This window comes from Zalophus californianus, chromosome 15, assembly GCF_009762305.2.
Source record: "Zalophus californianus isolate mZalCal1 chromosome 15, mZalCal1.pri.v2, whole genome shotgun sequence".
Lineage (NCBI taxonomy): Eukaryota > Metazoa > Chordata > Mammalia > Carnivora > Otariidae > Zalophus > Zalophus californianus.
The window spans coordinates 70,024,718-70,041,427 of NC_045609.1; the positions used below are offsets into that span (position 1 = coordinate 70,024,718).

General features: G+C 42.4%; 1 long non-coding RNA gene across 1 annotated transcript in view; it reads left to right on the forward strand.

Annotated features, from left to right (window-relative positions):
- LOC113918792 overlaps positions 1-15,959 on the forward strand; it is a 29,905-nt gene extending 13,946 nt beyond the window's left edge. Inside the window, exons 2-3 of the long non-coding RNA XR_003518685.1 lie at positions 14,282-14,385; positions 15,621-15,959. This is a non-coding gene — a long non-coding RNA (uncharacterized LOC113918792). The remainder of the gene's footprint in view (positions 1-14,281; positions 14,386-15,620) is intronic.
- Positions 15,960-16,710: the final 751 nt, after the last annotated feature.

The window sequence follows — 16,710 nt, forward strand, 5'->3', positions numbered from 1 at the left end:
TGGGTGGCTCAGTTAGTTAAGCGACTGCCTTCGGCTCAGGTCATGATCCTGGAGTCCCGAGATTGAGTCCCACATCGGGCTCCCTGCTCAGCAGGGAGTCTGCTTCTCCCTCTGACCCTCTTCCCTCTCGCGCTCTCTCTCATTCTCTCTCTCTCAAATAAATAAATAAAATCTTTAAAAAAAAAAGAAGTGGTTATATATATATATAACTCAGCCCCCAAAAAGAATGAAATCTTGCCATTTGCAGCAACATGGATGGAACTACAGTGTATTATGCCAAGCGAAACAAATCAGTCAGAGAAAGACTGATACCATATGATTTCACTTATATGTGGAATTTAAGAAACAAGACAGATGACCATAGGGAAGGGGAAAAATAAGAGAGGGAAGCAAACCACAAGAGACTCTTACCTATAAAGAACAAACTGAGGGTTGCTGGAGGGAAGGTGGGTGGGGGATGGGCTAAATTGGTGATGGGGCACTTTGTGATGAGCACTGGGTGTTACATGTAAGTGATGAATCCCTATATTCTATATCTGAAACCAATATTTCACTATATGTTAACTAGAATTTAAATAAAAATCTGCAATAAAAATAAAATAAAAGAGTCAAACTCATAGAAAGAGATAGTAGAATGATAGTTACCAGGAGCTGGGGGTTGGGGGAAATGGGGAGATGCTGTGATCCTGTATTTTTATTTGCAAAATCTGGCAACCCCACACCTCTTACTGTCCTTTCTCACCCCCACAATCTAGGGCCAGTGGCTTCTACTGTCTGTACTCAGTTAGAAGCCAGAGAGCAAGGGAATCCTTGTGGCCCAGTCGCCATAGGTCAGCCTCACTGAGGCCACAGGGTGAGGCAGAGAAGAAAGACAAGATCTGGGGGTTGGATGGCAAATGAAGAATAGCCAGAAATAACCAATGGCTACCTTCTGTCATTCTAAACTCCTCCTTTGTGGTGGAGTGGGGTTTTCTCTGGAAAAACGAAGAATGTGCTCCTTATTTTCTCGCTTTGGGTACTTGCAAGCCATTGGTTTCCAATCTTTTACTCTAAAAAAAAAAAATATTCCAGGGGTGCCTGGGTGGCTCAGTCGGTTAAGCAGCCGACTCTTGATTTCAGCTCAGGTCATGATCTCAGGGTCCTGAGATTGAGCCTCCCCCCGACTCCTCCTGGGCTCTGTGCTGGGCATGGAGCCTGCCTAGGATTCTCTTCCTCTCCCTCTGCCCCTCCCCCAACTTGCATTGCTCTCTCTCTCTCTCTCTCTCTCTCTCTCTCAAATAAATAAATAAATCTTAAAAAAAAAATTCCATAGAATCTCCATGCACAAAACACATGGAAAGTGGGCAGCTAAGGCAGCAGCAGAGGTGATAAGCCTGACACCCTGCCTGCCCCCACCCGGTGCCTTTACCACGACCCCCACTCACACAAACGCAGCTATCTCTAGGTCCTGAGGTACAGCTATGGGGCCTTAAGCCTGACCGAAGCCTGTCGGAGAACTCCTGCTGGAAAGCTGCAAAAAAGCAAATACAGGACTATCTTTTGTGTAAAAAAGAAGTAAGGAAAGAGGGTGGCAACACTGAGGAAAGGACAAAAGTGCAAATAAAAGAGCTATAGAGAAGGCAGAATCCACTGCGCTCAGTGACCCATCAGAGATGTGGACGATGAGAGGAGGTATTAGGTGAATTGGAAAGTGTTTTCACACCAAAGGCCAATTCTGGGCGTGGGCAGTGTTGGGCTAGAGTTCTGGATGAAAAGCACCTAAGGTCACATCCAAGGTCAGGGGGAAATGGTGGCAGGAGAAGTGATTTCTGCTTCGGTTGAGAAGGGGGGATGGGAGGACTCTCAGGGTAAATGGTGGTGCCACTGCCCGAGATTAAAAGCACAGGCGGAGGAACAGGTGTAGGACTGGAAAGACTAGTGTGTTATTTCAACTATGCTGAATTGCAAAAGGTTACCAGTTACTTTGGAATTCCTAGTACCTAGTCCCCACTAGTATAGATGCTGGAGGAGTCTTTTTGAATTCTAATGATAACTTAAGGGCTACTTAATATATAGATTATTTACCCAGTAGACCTCAGGGACTCCCTCAATATATGCACTAGGGGGCATCTTCTGGATTTAAGCATGGAGCTTTAATCAGAAGAGCCCCATTAGGTTTAATGGGATTTACATAGCTAGAAGGCCTGTGGATACTACAATGGAAAAGGCTCTCAACCTTCTTTTGCATTTAATAATAAGCAATAACGAATATGCTCTTCCCCATGGGAGTCAAGCACAGGCACGAATACCTGCTGCAAAGCCCAATTCTGTGCTTTGGGTGTCAGTCCCATGCTATCGCTGGCGCCCTAATTCGTCAGTGCCTGAGAGCCTGTCTAGCTCAGGACCCACACTGGGTGACTTATAATTAAAACAATTGCAATTTCTTTTCAAAATTTAATTCCAAATATAATTTCTCATTTGCTTCACAAGGGTATGGCACTCACAGCAGCCTATCTGTGGGGAAATTAAAGAAAAGCAGGGGAATATGCACCACACGGTGCTTATATTAAAATAATCATTCATACTTTTCTGGCAACACTTTTTAATAAGTGTCAAATCTTTATTACTTTCTTTGGCATTTGCATCCACATTAATCACGTCACGTTCATACGGTATTTTTTTCTGGAGGATGTAAAAATCAACAGAGGGGCTTCCCCAAGCTAATCAATTAGTCCAAATCCACTCCCGGGTTTCTGACTTGAGGAAGTTATACTGGCTCACGAGGTATGTGAGAAAGCCAACTTATGATGGTCTCAGGGGCAAGGAAGAGCTAGAGTGGCCACAGGTTTTCCTAATGCCTTGGCTGCTGGGATCAGGCCCTTCCTGGGGCCAGCTTTCCGACATAGGAAATCCACACGTCAGCCCTTCTCCACAGCCACAAAGTGGTGCTGGGTGGATGGGCTAGAGCTCTCTGAGCCCTCCTTTTAGAGTACAGAAGGTCTAATAGTGGGATGATATAGACCCTTGCTGGTCCTTCTTCCTATAAATTTTAGAAAGAGCACTCCTAATAAAGGCAAGGCTGGAAAGATAAAAGCTGCTGGTATGGCAGAAAGCATAAGCCTGGGAGAGAAGTGATGAGAATTCTAGTCTGAGCTCTTCTAGAAATGATTGTGAAATTCCCCTCTCTCAGTCTGAGTCTTCGGGCCGTAAAGATGGGCTCACCTGCATGGTGTCTGAGGCTCTACCAACTGTCAAGGTGATGAGTGACATCATCAAACATCTTCAACCCAGGAGGAAACTCCTAGCATGGAATTTGGAGGATATGGTGGCCTCAGCCTTAAGCTTGACCCAGAGAGGAAGTGACAGGGGCTTAAATTTAGCAATGCTATCCCTACCTTTAGGGTTGAGACCTCTAATACTAACACTGTTGATATAGCAGCAGTGAGGAGTCTGGGGTTCCTTTGGCTTTCACTCATTAAAGAAGAAAGACATACAACAGGAAACTAGCCTGGATTTTAACTCACGAGTCTGGAGCGCCCAGCATCTGGTGTGGAAATTTTACTCACTCCTGTGGAAAAGATAGAGGCTGGTTCAACTGACATATTACTATTGTACCCACACTGATCCTTGAAATCACAGAACAGAAAGAACCTGAGGAATGGAACTGATATTTGCAAAATTGTGAAACTGGCACACCTTGTCTTTTCTTCCTCCAGCTTCCTTTTCTGTATGAAGTTCCCCCTGGGGGTTCCCCCAATTATCTCTCCCAGTGCTCAGTGTTCTCCTCCTTTTTGTTCTCCTGTATCCTCTGTCTACAGGATCTCCTCTCAAGCAGCATCCATTGCCAGTCATTTGTATCTTAGTGTGAATTTGCATAATCACTTCCTTCTTCAAATGGGGAGAGGAGACAACCTGGATTTTGAGGAAACAGGCACAGAGGCAGAGACTTCTAATTGTCACCCCAAATCCATTAGCTCCTGAGTCTCCTCCACACCAGTAGTACCCCAATGATCAGTTGAGGGCATGGCTACTGAGAATAAAGATTATATTTTCCAGCCTCCCTTGCTGTTAGATGTGTTAGGTAATTACATCATGGCCAGTGGAATGTGATGGGGTTATATGTGTACCTTACAGGGCATCCTTAAAGGGAGGAGGTAGGCCTCGTCCCTGCATCTACTTTTTTGGTCCTGCTTGCTGGAACATGGTCATGGAGGTAAGCCATCTCAGACCAGGAGGCAAGGGCAACTGTGGGTGGCAGAACAACAGGACAGAGGAGCCTGGGTCTCTGGATAACCGCAGGAGACAAAATCATCCTACCAGCTCTGAACTACCTACTCAGGAATGATTATGTCATGGAGAAATATTGTCTCAGCCACTTATTTATTTATTTTTTTACCTTATAACATGTAACCAAACCTATATGGTAACTAAAACCAAGGGCAAATGATTAGCTATCATGGAAATGGCAGTATCCTCTCTTGAATTTCAAATTCACCACTGATCACCTGTGTGACCTTGGACAATTTTCTTCCCCTCTCTGAAACATATTTTTTCCTGGGGCCCTTTCTGCAAAATAAAATAAGAATTCCTATCTCATTTGTAGTGAAGAATAAATTAAATGCATATAAAAGTGCTTTTGTATACTCTAAGGCACTTGTAGCCCTATAATATTGATCAGTGGTAGGCAGGGCTCTTTAGTTTATGACAGGAACCCATCCCCACCAACTCAATGAGGGGTTTACCTTAACGACATAATAGGAGAGAACATAGACATCCAAGAAAGGGCAATGAAGGGTGGCTGAATTTTCAGGATAGTTGGAACTGCAAAAGTCAGAAATAGATACTACACTCAATGTCTCCCAGGAACCACTTGATCTCCCCCATACCTCAGCTTCCTCAACACCTCAACATATTGTGACCCTTCATCTTCGGTATCCACCACCATCTGACTAGAGTCAGATGGGTCCTTGACTCTTAAATTCAGATTCCCCACTGGGCATCTGACTGGTTGAAGCCATTGGCTGGGTTTAGGTCAGATGTGCACTTTGATCCAATCACTTGCCAGGGGTGCAAGGTCATGCAGTATGGAGGGCTAACCTTTCTAGAAGCCGCGATGGATTAACTTCTCTAGAGTGATAATAGGTAGAGCTATCAGGATGCCTTCTGGCACACGATGGAGATAATGATAAAAATTATGTTAACTATTCCGGCAGGAGGAAGGGTATAAACAAAAGTTTAATTTTTATTTGAAAAAAGTTGTGAGTTCTCCAGGTATTTCACCCTTCCTGTCAAAGATGGCATAACATCAGTTTCGCACGGACCAACACAGTTGAAAACTCATCTCCTTAGCAGTCAGCATCCCCTTGCTCACCCACATCATGGACTGTCTGGACATTCACATTACCATCACAGAGTCCTTTATTTTTAATGACCTAAAATTGAAGGTTCCTTTCAAATGGGACACTGATGGATGTAAAGGGCATGGCATCTTGCCAGCACAATCTGGTAGCCAGAGCCCTGGACACATTTTTGTCCTCACAGAGGCTCTAGCTTCCTTGTAACTTCCATCTCTTTCGTGTGGCCTGCCTTCTAAGTAATTGACCTACACCTTTCCATTTGCAAAATCAAGAGCAAAGAAAAAGCTTACCCAAAGACCTTAATGAGAGCAAGAAAAGACATTCTTTCAAGCTTTACAGTCCTGCCCTTCTGCTGGAGGAAATAGCATCTGATACCCAGCCAAGATCTTGTGCTCTCTTTGTGCTTCTGAGCTTTGAGCAGAAAAAATACTTTTAGAAAGTAAATGTGCAAGCGAGTCCATTTATTTCTGATTGAGCCAGATGGAGAGGAAGAGTTAAATATAAAATGTTCTAAGTTCTAGCTTCCTTAATTTCACTTTTATTCCTCCTAATGAGGCAAACATCTTCTAGAGCACTCAGATTCACCTAAGCCAATTTGCATTCAATTTTCTATCACTTACAACAGAAAAAAGTCTTAACAGAAACAACAACAAAAAATCACAGAACTAATTTTTTGTTGTCCATTTTTCCTTTCCTTTTCAAACTGTTTTATTTAGGAATGATTGCAAATAATAAGCTGCATATATGGAAAGTATAAAATTTGATAAGGTTTGCTGTATGTGTACACCCAGGGAGCCATGTATACAATTAAAATAATGAATACATTCACTCAAAAGTTTACTCCTATCTCTTCATAATCCCTTCCTCTCATTTCTTCCCCCTTCCACCCTATCCCTGGCAACCACTGATCTACTTTCTATCATAGCTTGCATTTTTTTAGGATTTTATAGAAATGCAATCATACAGTATGTACTTTTTATGCCTGGCTTCTCTCACTTAGCATAATTATCTTGAAATTCATCCATACTGAGCATCTATCCATAGTTCATTCATATTAATTACTGAGTAGGACTCCACTGCATGTATATGACACAGTTTGTTTACCTGTTAGCCTGTTGATAGGTATTTGGATTGTTTCCAATTTGAGGCTATTGCAAATAAAGTTGCTATGAGCATTCAGGTGCAAGCCTTTAAATGGACATATACTTTCATTACTCTTGGGTTAAATATCCAGAAGCAGAATGGATTGGATTCTGTGGTACAGGATTAATCATCTGAAATGTTGCAATGCTGTTTGTCAAAGCGGTTGTACCATTTTAATTCCCATCAGCGGCGTATGAGAGTTTCTCTTCCTCTCCATCCTCACCGACATCTGATGTGCTTAGTGTTTTCAATTTTGGACAATCTAATAAACCTGTAGTGCTATTACAAAGTAGTTGCAATTTGCATTTCCCTAATGACTACAGATAGTGAGATTCTTTTTACATGCTTATTTTCCCAACCTGTTATCCTCTAAGGTGAAGAAGTGTCTATTCAAATTTTTTGCTCATTTTTTTGAAGATTTTATTTTTAAGTACTCTCTCCACCCAACGTGGGGCTTGAACTTACAACCCCAAGATCAAGAGCCACATGCTCTACTGTCTGAGCCAGCCAGGTGCCCCCCCTTTTCTTTGTCTATTTTTAACCTGAGTGTGTTTCTCCCTGAAATTGGAATATTCTAGAATTCTATATACATGCCAGATATAAGTACTTACTCAAATATAGGATTTGCAAATAGTTTCTCCATATCAACAGTAATGTGTCTAAGAGCCGAAGTTCCTATGACAAAGTCCAGATGATCATTTATTTTCTTTTGTAAATTACTCTCTTGGTGGTTTATCTAGGACAACTTTACCTACCTCAGTATCACAAAGAATTGCTCCTATATTTTCCTATTTTTCTTTCTTTTTTAGACCTTGAAAAAACCATGAAATGACTCTTCACCAGGCCTCTCGGCCACTTCTACAATGGTGAGGTGGAGTGAGTTGAATCAGAGTCAGGAAAAACTCTAGTGGCCTTTCCTCTGATGAGTTTCCATTTTCACCATTTTGTCATAGGGGAACAGCTTTTCTGAAAGTCCAAATGGCACCCAGTAGGCAGAAAAGGGGAGAATTAGCTCTGATCAAGAAATGTTCCTGGCACTTACATTTCAAACCAAGATGTCAACAGCTCATCCCTCAGAGCTCAGCTATTCACTGCAGTCAGGTTGAAAAAACAGGGGAGAAGCCATGAGCAGAATTCACCTAAAATGCCACACCGGTTTTCAGAAATAATGCCTCGTCAGCTCTCAGGCAACATTCACCTCATAATTATCCTGACTCTCCTTGTTTATGACACAAGATGGTTGATTTTCTTGAGCTTACCTTGAGTTCCAACCTGTCAGGGGCAGGATACAGAGAGCACTGAGCAATTATCCCACTCAGGCTCTGGACAACCTGCACCAAAACTACTGGGAAAAATGCAAACCTTGGCACAACCCTCCCCCTACTACCAACCCTGCTCCTGACCTTGACCTCAAGGTCAAATTACCAGGTACATTAAACAAAGTAGTCACAGATGAGCCCTCAAATACCTGAGAATGTGCTGGGATCCTCTCTTGAGGCAGCTTCTGGAAAGTTCTCAGGGTGAACCAGTGGTTCTCAACCCTCTGTTGGCATAGAATCACCTGGAGAGCTTAAAAAATGCAAATGTCTGAGCCCCACCGCTGAGATCCTGTAGCAATCATCTGTGGTAAAGCCAGTCTTTTTTTTTTTTTTTTTTTTGCTTTGCTTTGCTTTCTTCTTCTCCTTAGCTCCTTCTTTTTCCCGTCTCCTTTCTTTTTTTTAAGCTCCCAAGGTAAGTCTAATATGCAGCCAAGAACAAGAGCCACCTGGTCACAGAGCAGGGGCAGCAACATCCCAGCCATTGTGCTGGGCAGGCAATGGAAATGAAGGAAGCAGGCTAGTTGAGGGCTCTAGAAGCAAAACCTCAGCGTCATCTAAAGAGTGGGACTGCTACCCAGCTAGTCAACTCCTGCCATATGGGAACAAAATCCATATTTGCCAGTTCCTCTGATAGTTCACAAAAAGTTAGAAATAATTCTTTGGATATGACATCTCCTGATTTTTAAGTGTTTGAAAATGACACAAAATGAGTAAATCACTGTGCACAGAACAGAACACAGCTATGGGTGGCTACGGGACAGAGACTGTCAGTTTGTGACTTCTGCTCACAAAGTTTCTCAGCCATGTGGACTATATAAGGATGTCTTCCCATGGTTACCACTCCTCAGGGGCCAGTTCAGAAGGAGCGCACAGGTTTGTGGGTAGTCCACACTTTCCTTCATAGAATTTCTATGCAGGGATGAACGCAACTGTGTTCCTTGACTTGGGTATGCCGGATTTCCTGACTTGCTTGAGGCCAGTTGGAGAAGTCAGTCTCATAATTAATATTTGCATGTTTATCTCCCAGTAAATTTGTTTTTGTCTTAGACAAATGATGTGTGTAGGGAATATGATTTTTATAAATGACACTTGAGTGGTTTTTTTCCCATCAAGTTCACTAACAGTCATATCCAATCCAATCCAATCCCTCTACCACATGTACAATGGTGGTTCTCAAACTTTAATAAGCATAAAAATCACCTGGGGCCCATGTTAAAATGCAGAGCTTCAGGCCTAGAGTGTCCATTTAGTTTATTGTCAAAGCAGAAACGCTTCTGAGAATAAAAGTAACTTTGAGCTAGTGGGTATAAACCAGTTTACACAATCAGTAGCCCCCAGACCTCACTTGTGCAAATTCTGATTCAGTGGTCAGTGCAGGAGCTGGGGACTCACCAACTTTAATAAAGCAGCCCCAGATAAACTGGATGCAGGTGGTTTGGACTATACTTTGAACAACACTTAGTAGTAGGAAGGAAAGATGGTAGAAAAATACTCATTTGGGAGATGGAAACACCAAGTCTAGAGGAGGCCTCATGGAGACCCAGTTGTGTGATGCTCAATACATTATAAGGTAAGCAATCAGCCAGCAAGGAAAGTAGGAGACACATACTAATTGCTAATCTCACATTTTCCTTTTTCGAGATTCTCCACAAAAGTAATTTGTTAGCTCTACTTGATTACATAGTACTTGACTGTCTTCAAGTAAATGCCTAAAGGCAACTGGTAATTAATGAGTGCGTATAAGCATTGTGATGAGCAATAAACACATGCCGCAGACACACATTTTTATGAAGATATGCTAATGAATCTTCGTACCCTAGACTGAAAGCATAACCCCAGGAGGGTTTTCTTTTTATTTATTTCTTTTAGCCAACAACCAAGTGATAGGTAATGAGCTCACTCGGGTCTGGCTTTTCATGCAGTGGAGCTGTCCAATCACTTGGGAACCTCAATGAGTGATGCTGTTTCCAGTAGCAAGGAATTGCTAATTCCAGTAGCAAGCAGAGGATTTGCATTTTATTTCTGTGAGCCACAACTGTGTATCTGTGCAACCTGAACTGGTCAGGAAGTGCCTTTCTTGTTTGATTTTGTTTTTAATGGACACTCATCTGATGAATTTAAGTCCAAGAATTCCAGGGTGTAGAAGGCCATTGGGCCTCTAAGGTACACAAACATGTTCTACTCCATTTTTGGATGAGGCAGCATAGTGTGTTTATTGTTTAGAGCATGCTGCCTGGGTTTGAGTCCTGGCTCAGCCAGTTATGGTTTCTGTGTCCTAGAGTTTAATGGCTCTGGCCTCAGTTTCTCCATTTCTCAAGTGAGGATAATAATAATACCTATTTCCCAGGGTTATTCATGACTAATAAAGGAGCTAATATTTGTGAAGCACCTAGCAGGGTGCCTGGCCTGCAGCAAGAGCTAGGAAGCTGAACACTGAGGTTCAGTGGGCCTAGCTGCCCTTGGAGCATAGCCCCAACATGGGAAAGTTGCATTCAGGGGCCTGTTGGTCAACCTTGGCCCTGAAGTTTCCATCTGTGAACCAACCTGCTTTGTCTCCACATGTTTCATCAAAACTGCCCTGTAGGAGGCTGAACATGTAACCATGACCATGCTCTGGACTTCCAGAGGTCCATGACTTGTCCTTACTAGAGGGAACTTTGATCTCTCTCCCTCTCCTATACCAGACTTCAACCACATACCTTCTTCCCTACATCTCCACCCTTATCTTCGGGAGAGATAAAAAATCTGTGCAAGGTTCTTTTATCTCCCCTCCAGACATTCTGTGCTTAAAATCCTAGCCACTTTTATTTTCAGCTTCAAGTAGATATTTGAGGCAGAAAATGCCCCAGCCAAGTGTTTCAGATTACATTTAGGAGGTAATTTGTACTCATGCTTTTGTGAACAAAAATCTGTGCCAACATTCTAGAAAACATGTGAAAGTGTACTCCTGAGAGAGGCTCAAAGCTCCAGAGAAATCATTATGGTGCCTTCTACATGACAGGACTTCCCAGTTTACCAAGTTCTTATACATCTGTGATTTCATTCGCATCTTTTAACAACCCTGAGAAGTAGTCATGACTAAGAGGAGGACTGTTACTCTGCAGATAACAAGGCTACAGAGAAGAGAGATGCAAGCATGTGACATTCTTGCAAGAGCATGGTCTCTCACCTCCTAAACCTGTGCACTTTCCACAAATAACCACATGCTACGTTTACATCTTGCTTTCGTATACACTTTACAAAGTACTAGTATGAGGACAGTATCATTGTATCTACAGAAAAGTCCCATGAATCGGATAGGGAAGCACTTTAGTCAGCGTAGAGTGGGCTATGCTTTGGTAACAAGTAAGCCCTGATATCTCAGACACTTAACCCAACAAAGATTGATTATATGTTCACATCATGATCTGATGTGGGTCCAGGTGGCTCTCTTTGGTGATTTGCCTCCAAATGGTAACCAGTACCCTTTCCTATTATCATTCTCCATTTAAATAATATGGCCCTTAGAAGTCACCAGAGAAGGGTAACATAATGTCATCAGTTTCCTGGAGGGCTTTGTCGCTAGGCCATCACTTCTACCCACATCCTGTTTGCCTGAACCCAGTCATGACCTCAGCCTAACTAACTGCAAAGGAAAGCTAGTCTTCTTGTATACCCAGGAAGGATAAATGAGATGGGTTTTGATAAATACAAAGCATCCTTTTGGCCATTCCAAAATACGCCAGCCCTTATCCTAGGCTGTCTACGAGGGGTTGGCAAGTAAAACGTCATGGTCAAAATCTTTGACAGTGTGCCAACTGTATGGCAGCAATGAAAAATCTGCAGATAAAAGGCTGAATTATTTCAGAGGTGAAGCTTTCCACAAGCTGAAGAATGTGGCTCTCTATCACAACAGGTTACCAGACCAGAGGAGAGGAGGGAAGAATGATTTGTGCATCAGTGGGACTCCGATGGAAATATTACTATTTATTCCCTCATTCTTCTTGTATCCCCATGTCTGTCTGCAAATGATTTCAGCAGGTTTCTAATGTTAAAGCACATCAAAAAAGAAACAAGAACAAAGCTGCACACATAGAATGAAAAGTAGTTAAATATTTAGAGCAGAATTCTAACTATACCAAATACTTTGGATTGATTAATCATTACAAGTGAATAATAATTTTCTCTCTGAGCACTAGAAGCTAAAGTAGAAAGAATAGAGAGGTTAGGAAAATAGCATTTTGAGCACATTCAATGTCCCAGTGATTGTGTGAAGCCTTGTACACACACATCAGCTTATTTGACCACACATTAGCTTGTGATCATCAGCAGCCACCACATCTTGAATTCCTTTTCAGTGAGATGACAGAGAACGTCTCAAGTACAGTCAGTGGTCAAGGCTAGGCTGCAACTCAGCTCTGATGGCAAAGTCTGTGCTCTTACCATAACCTAACATTTCTCTTTGTCACATAAAAAAAGCATGTAATTAAATACACACACACACACACACACACACACACACACACACACACACACACACACACCAGAAGATGTGTCTACTCTATATTTCCTAAAAGAAAAAGGTGGCATCTGAACGAGCTCCAAGTCAGGAAATACAAACGTTTCCTCCCTGTTTCAAGTCACTTTGAGGTTAGGGTAGAGCTCACCTCTGACCATATCAAAGGGGCCTGCACCATGCCTATGGCAAGGAGAGGATTTGAAAGCAAGGGATGGACCCAGGGCAGGTAAACAAAGGTTCCAATATCTGTGTAAGTTCACACAGCAAAGGCAGTGCCAGAGTCTTCCATCCAATCTGTTTATTAGATTGGATTACGTTAGGTTCTGAAGGCCAAAGCACTAAAAGAGAGTGAGTTTTCATTTTTGCTAAAGGACCAGAAACAAAGAGAGAGGAGAACCTGTAGGCTACCTATTTGTTCTCTTCACCATCTCTGATTGACCCATGGGCAGTTATTTGGCTTATTAAACTTGCTAATGGCATTCCCGCTTCTCAGCAGAGCTACACTATGTGTCACCTCCCTAGTTAACCGCTGTTTCCATCCATGCCTGCTGCATACACCCAAGGCTAACAGTATATCCTTTCCTAAAGCCAGAGACCAGGCCTACGGTCTGGGGTTTGGCATTTGATGAAACCATGCTCTGCCTACTTTGCAGCCACCTGGAAGTAAGGGGCTGGCCTAGAATGTCTGGGAAGTATAGAGCTGAAAGAAACACTCACCACAAGTGGCCACTGAGTGGCTCTGCCCTGAATAACAACATAAGCAGCCTTCACCCTTCATGGTATACAGATTTCAGCCACTGAGGTTTAGTTCAATAGGCATCCATTCCCTAACCGCACAGATCAATTTCCGGTTACCACAGTGTAGTAATTAGGAGTCATTGAATACAGTAGAAACTTTGCTGTCGGCTCTTTTAGTCCACAAATCACCTTGAAAATAACAGATATGCCCCATGGTCAGTGACCAATCAAGTCATGTCTTTCAAAGTCTGGTGGTAACTGGTCACTGTGCATGGGTTTTCAGTTTGTACACAGTCAGCAAACCTTGGAATTGTGTTGCCTCCTGGTCTCTCTTGGTGATAAACTCATGGGACATTTTACAGAACTGGGTCATCAAAAGAGGGGGATGGCCAACAAAGAAGAAGGAAAGGAAACAAAAAGTGAAAATAAAATTCAAATCAGAAGCAAAATTCCAGGGCGCCTGGGTGGCTCAGTCGGGTGAGCATCTAACTCTTGATTTCCACTCAGGTCAAGATCTCAGGGTCCTGAGATTGAGCCCCGTGTGGGGCTCCACACTCAGCATGGAGTCTGCTTGAGATTCTCTCCCTCTTCCTCTCCCCCTGCTTGCACTCTCTCTCTCTCAAACCAGTAAGTATCTTAAAAAAAAAAAGAAGAAGAAGAAGCAAAATTCTAACTGAATGTAAACGAGTAACAGCAGCTGACCCTGGAATGCTGAGTGCCGTCCCTGGGAGCCTCCAGCCAGCCAGTCAGAAGAACTTAGGGAAGGTGACTTAGCCACATAAATGAGGAAAAGGAGGAAAATATCCCAGAGAAATTGACACCTTCAAAAAACTTCACATGAAAAGAACTCTTAGAGCTATTTCACAACCTTTTTCCTTTCACAAGGTGCAAAGGAAAAAAAAAAAAACAGAAGCAAATCCAAACTTAGAAAGAAGCATGACAATTCGCCAAAGCACAGAGAGGATGTTCATTTGGGTATTATAAGTGATGTGATGAGAAGGCAGGCATGGTTCAAACTACTCTTTATCACTTTTTTATAAGAAATAAAACACTTTGATTCTCCCTGTTTTTAATGGTTTAAATAACACTGCATTAATATCAGTTTCACTCTTTTTTTCCCTTTCCCCATACATTTATAAGTGACAGTAAGAGCGCTTTCTAATGTTTTGATAGAAATTTTTAAAGGTCACAGAACAATAGTAAACGTTCCTATTGACTGAGATCATTTTGCACGGTCATTTTTACAGATGCACGCTACCAAGCAAAGCGAGGACTTCCTGTATTCCCCGGATCTTTCAGTGAGGAGTTCTGCTCAAATAAGGCATAATACAAAAATAATGGCGACTGACAGGTGCTCATAGCATGCAAGAGAAAGTGTGATCTTTCTTCATTCAACTAACCTCCAATGAGGGTTCCAGGGGCCCGTACACAGTCCTAGAAATGAAGGAAGCAGATTAAAAAGGCATCTGGTATTTTCCCGGAAAGAGCTTCTGGGATGTCTAAGTGGCATATAACTGGAAGGACAGAGGTTATTCAAAAGGAAGACCTATATATCTAAATGGAATAGCTAAGCAGGTATTTGGAGTCTCCTCTCTGAGTCTCAGAAGAAATCCAGCCTAAAGATAAATAAGTAGGAGTCATTGCCCTACTGGTTATAGTGAAGGTCATAAGCCCTACCTGGGAGTCTACCCAAGAGTGAGGCAGACACTACCTGTTGAATCCTCATTTCTTTTTAGCAATAGAACCCAGATTTTTTTGTCTGTCTTCTCAGTCCCTGTAGTTAGGTGTTAAAGGTGGGGCCTCGTCCCAGCTACAGAGTATAAATCTGATTAGTCTAAGTCTGTGAAGGTTATTCCATTCTGCAAGGTTTGGGCCTGGGCCTGGGATGCAGTTCTGGCCGTTAAGAAGTGAGGGCTGGGGGGCTTCTGGGACAGTGCCCCTCAGTGGGGAAAAGAGAGTGAGACACAAAAGTGTCTATCTCTGTTAGCCAGCTTGTATGGTGTGATACCTGGGACTCAAAGCCAACTGCAACAACAAGAGGACAAGCCTAAGAATCAAGCCAGCCTGCTGAGGAGCACAGGAAAAAGAGGGGGGTGACCTGAGCTGTTGAATTAACCAAGAACTGACTGATATAGGAATTCCTTGACATGGGAGACAAATGTCCTTAAGATGTCAGCTATCGCTCACAGCTGAAACATCTTAATATGTCAGACAAGAACCTGAGAAATGACAGAGTTGAGGGGAGTAAGGGAAGGAGACAGAAGGAGCTGGGGAGGAGAGAGTAGACATGTGAAGTTCTAAGTAAGGACCGAGGACAGGGACTCTTGGTTCCCTTTGAACTCTCTGATCCAAAGATGTTTTTTTCAACTTTACTGAAGTATAATTGACACATAAAATTATAAGATATTTCCTGTGTACATCTGATCCAAGATTTTAAAGCAGACAATCTGCCTTCTCTTACAGGTGTTAATTCATTTCCAAATATATATGTGAGACAAAGAGGACTTAAGAGTCAAGTGGGTGGGGGAAGAAAAATCACTATTACTGTCTTAACCAGAGGGAATTTGATACTTATTTTTTCTTTAGAAACCTTGGTTACATCTTTCAAGGCTCTCAAGCTGGTGACACGTATAAAATGAAGATGAGCATCTTAGCAGGTGGTAGAACGTGAACGAGCATGGGCAACCGGCAACCACAGAAGCGAGACAACCTAGAGCTTCAGTAATGCTAAAATTATCCACCACCCGGGAGATTATTATTAACAGAAAGGTACCAACAAAGGGCCAAATGGAACTGTTGAAAACAAGCCCAATCTTGTTTCTGCTTTTCAAATGAAATAGGATGTGGCATCTATATTTAAGCAAGAAATGTCTATGGGGAGATTTTGTTGTATGTTATTGGATTGGGCTGTCAAGGAAGCATCCTCAACTCAATAGTCTTAAAAATTAAATAAAGGGTCTTTGTATAATGAATGCTTTGTAATCATGATGAGGCAGATACCTAAAGGCCCGGATGGTATGAATTACTGTTAGGGACTTGGAATTAGAGTTCGGTCAAGAAAGTCAATTTTCTTCTCTCATCTTCCAACTACCAGAGATTGAATTCATTACATAGAGATCAAGAGCTTCAGCTTTAGGGCGCCTGGGTGGCTCAGTCGTTAAGCGTCTGCCTTCGGCTCAGGTCATGATCCCAGGGTCCTGGGATCGAGTCCCACATCAGGCTCCCTGCTCTGCGGGAAGCCTGCTTCTTCCACTCCCACTCCCCTGCTTGTGTTCCTGCTCTCGCTATGTCTCTCTCTGTCAAATAAATAAATAAAATCTTTAAAAAAAAAAAAAAAGAGCTTCGGCTTTGGAGTCAGACAAACCTGGATAATATCAGCCCTGCCCATTACTAATCGTATGAGCTTAAGAATGCCACAAAGTCTGTGAGCTTCAGTTTCCTCATGGGAAAAAAAAGGAGCTATAATAATATAAGGTTATTATATGTAAGGCTATTATAAATATTTAATGAGATAGTTCTTATAATAACCTAAGTCAAAATGGTGGCTATAACTAATATGCATTAAACATTTACTTTGTGGTAGACATTTCATTAAAAGAAATGACAGAGACAAGAGTTGGGTTCATCAGCAATGCCAAGTTGTGATGAGAAAATTCATGCTTCTGTTGAAAATATG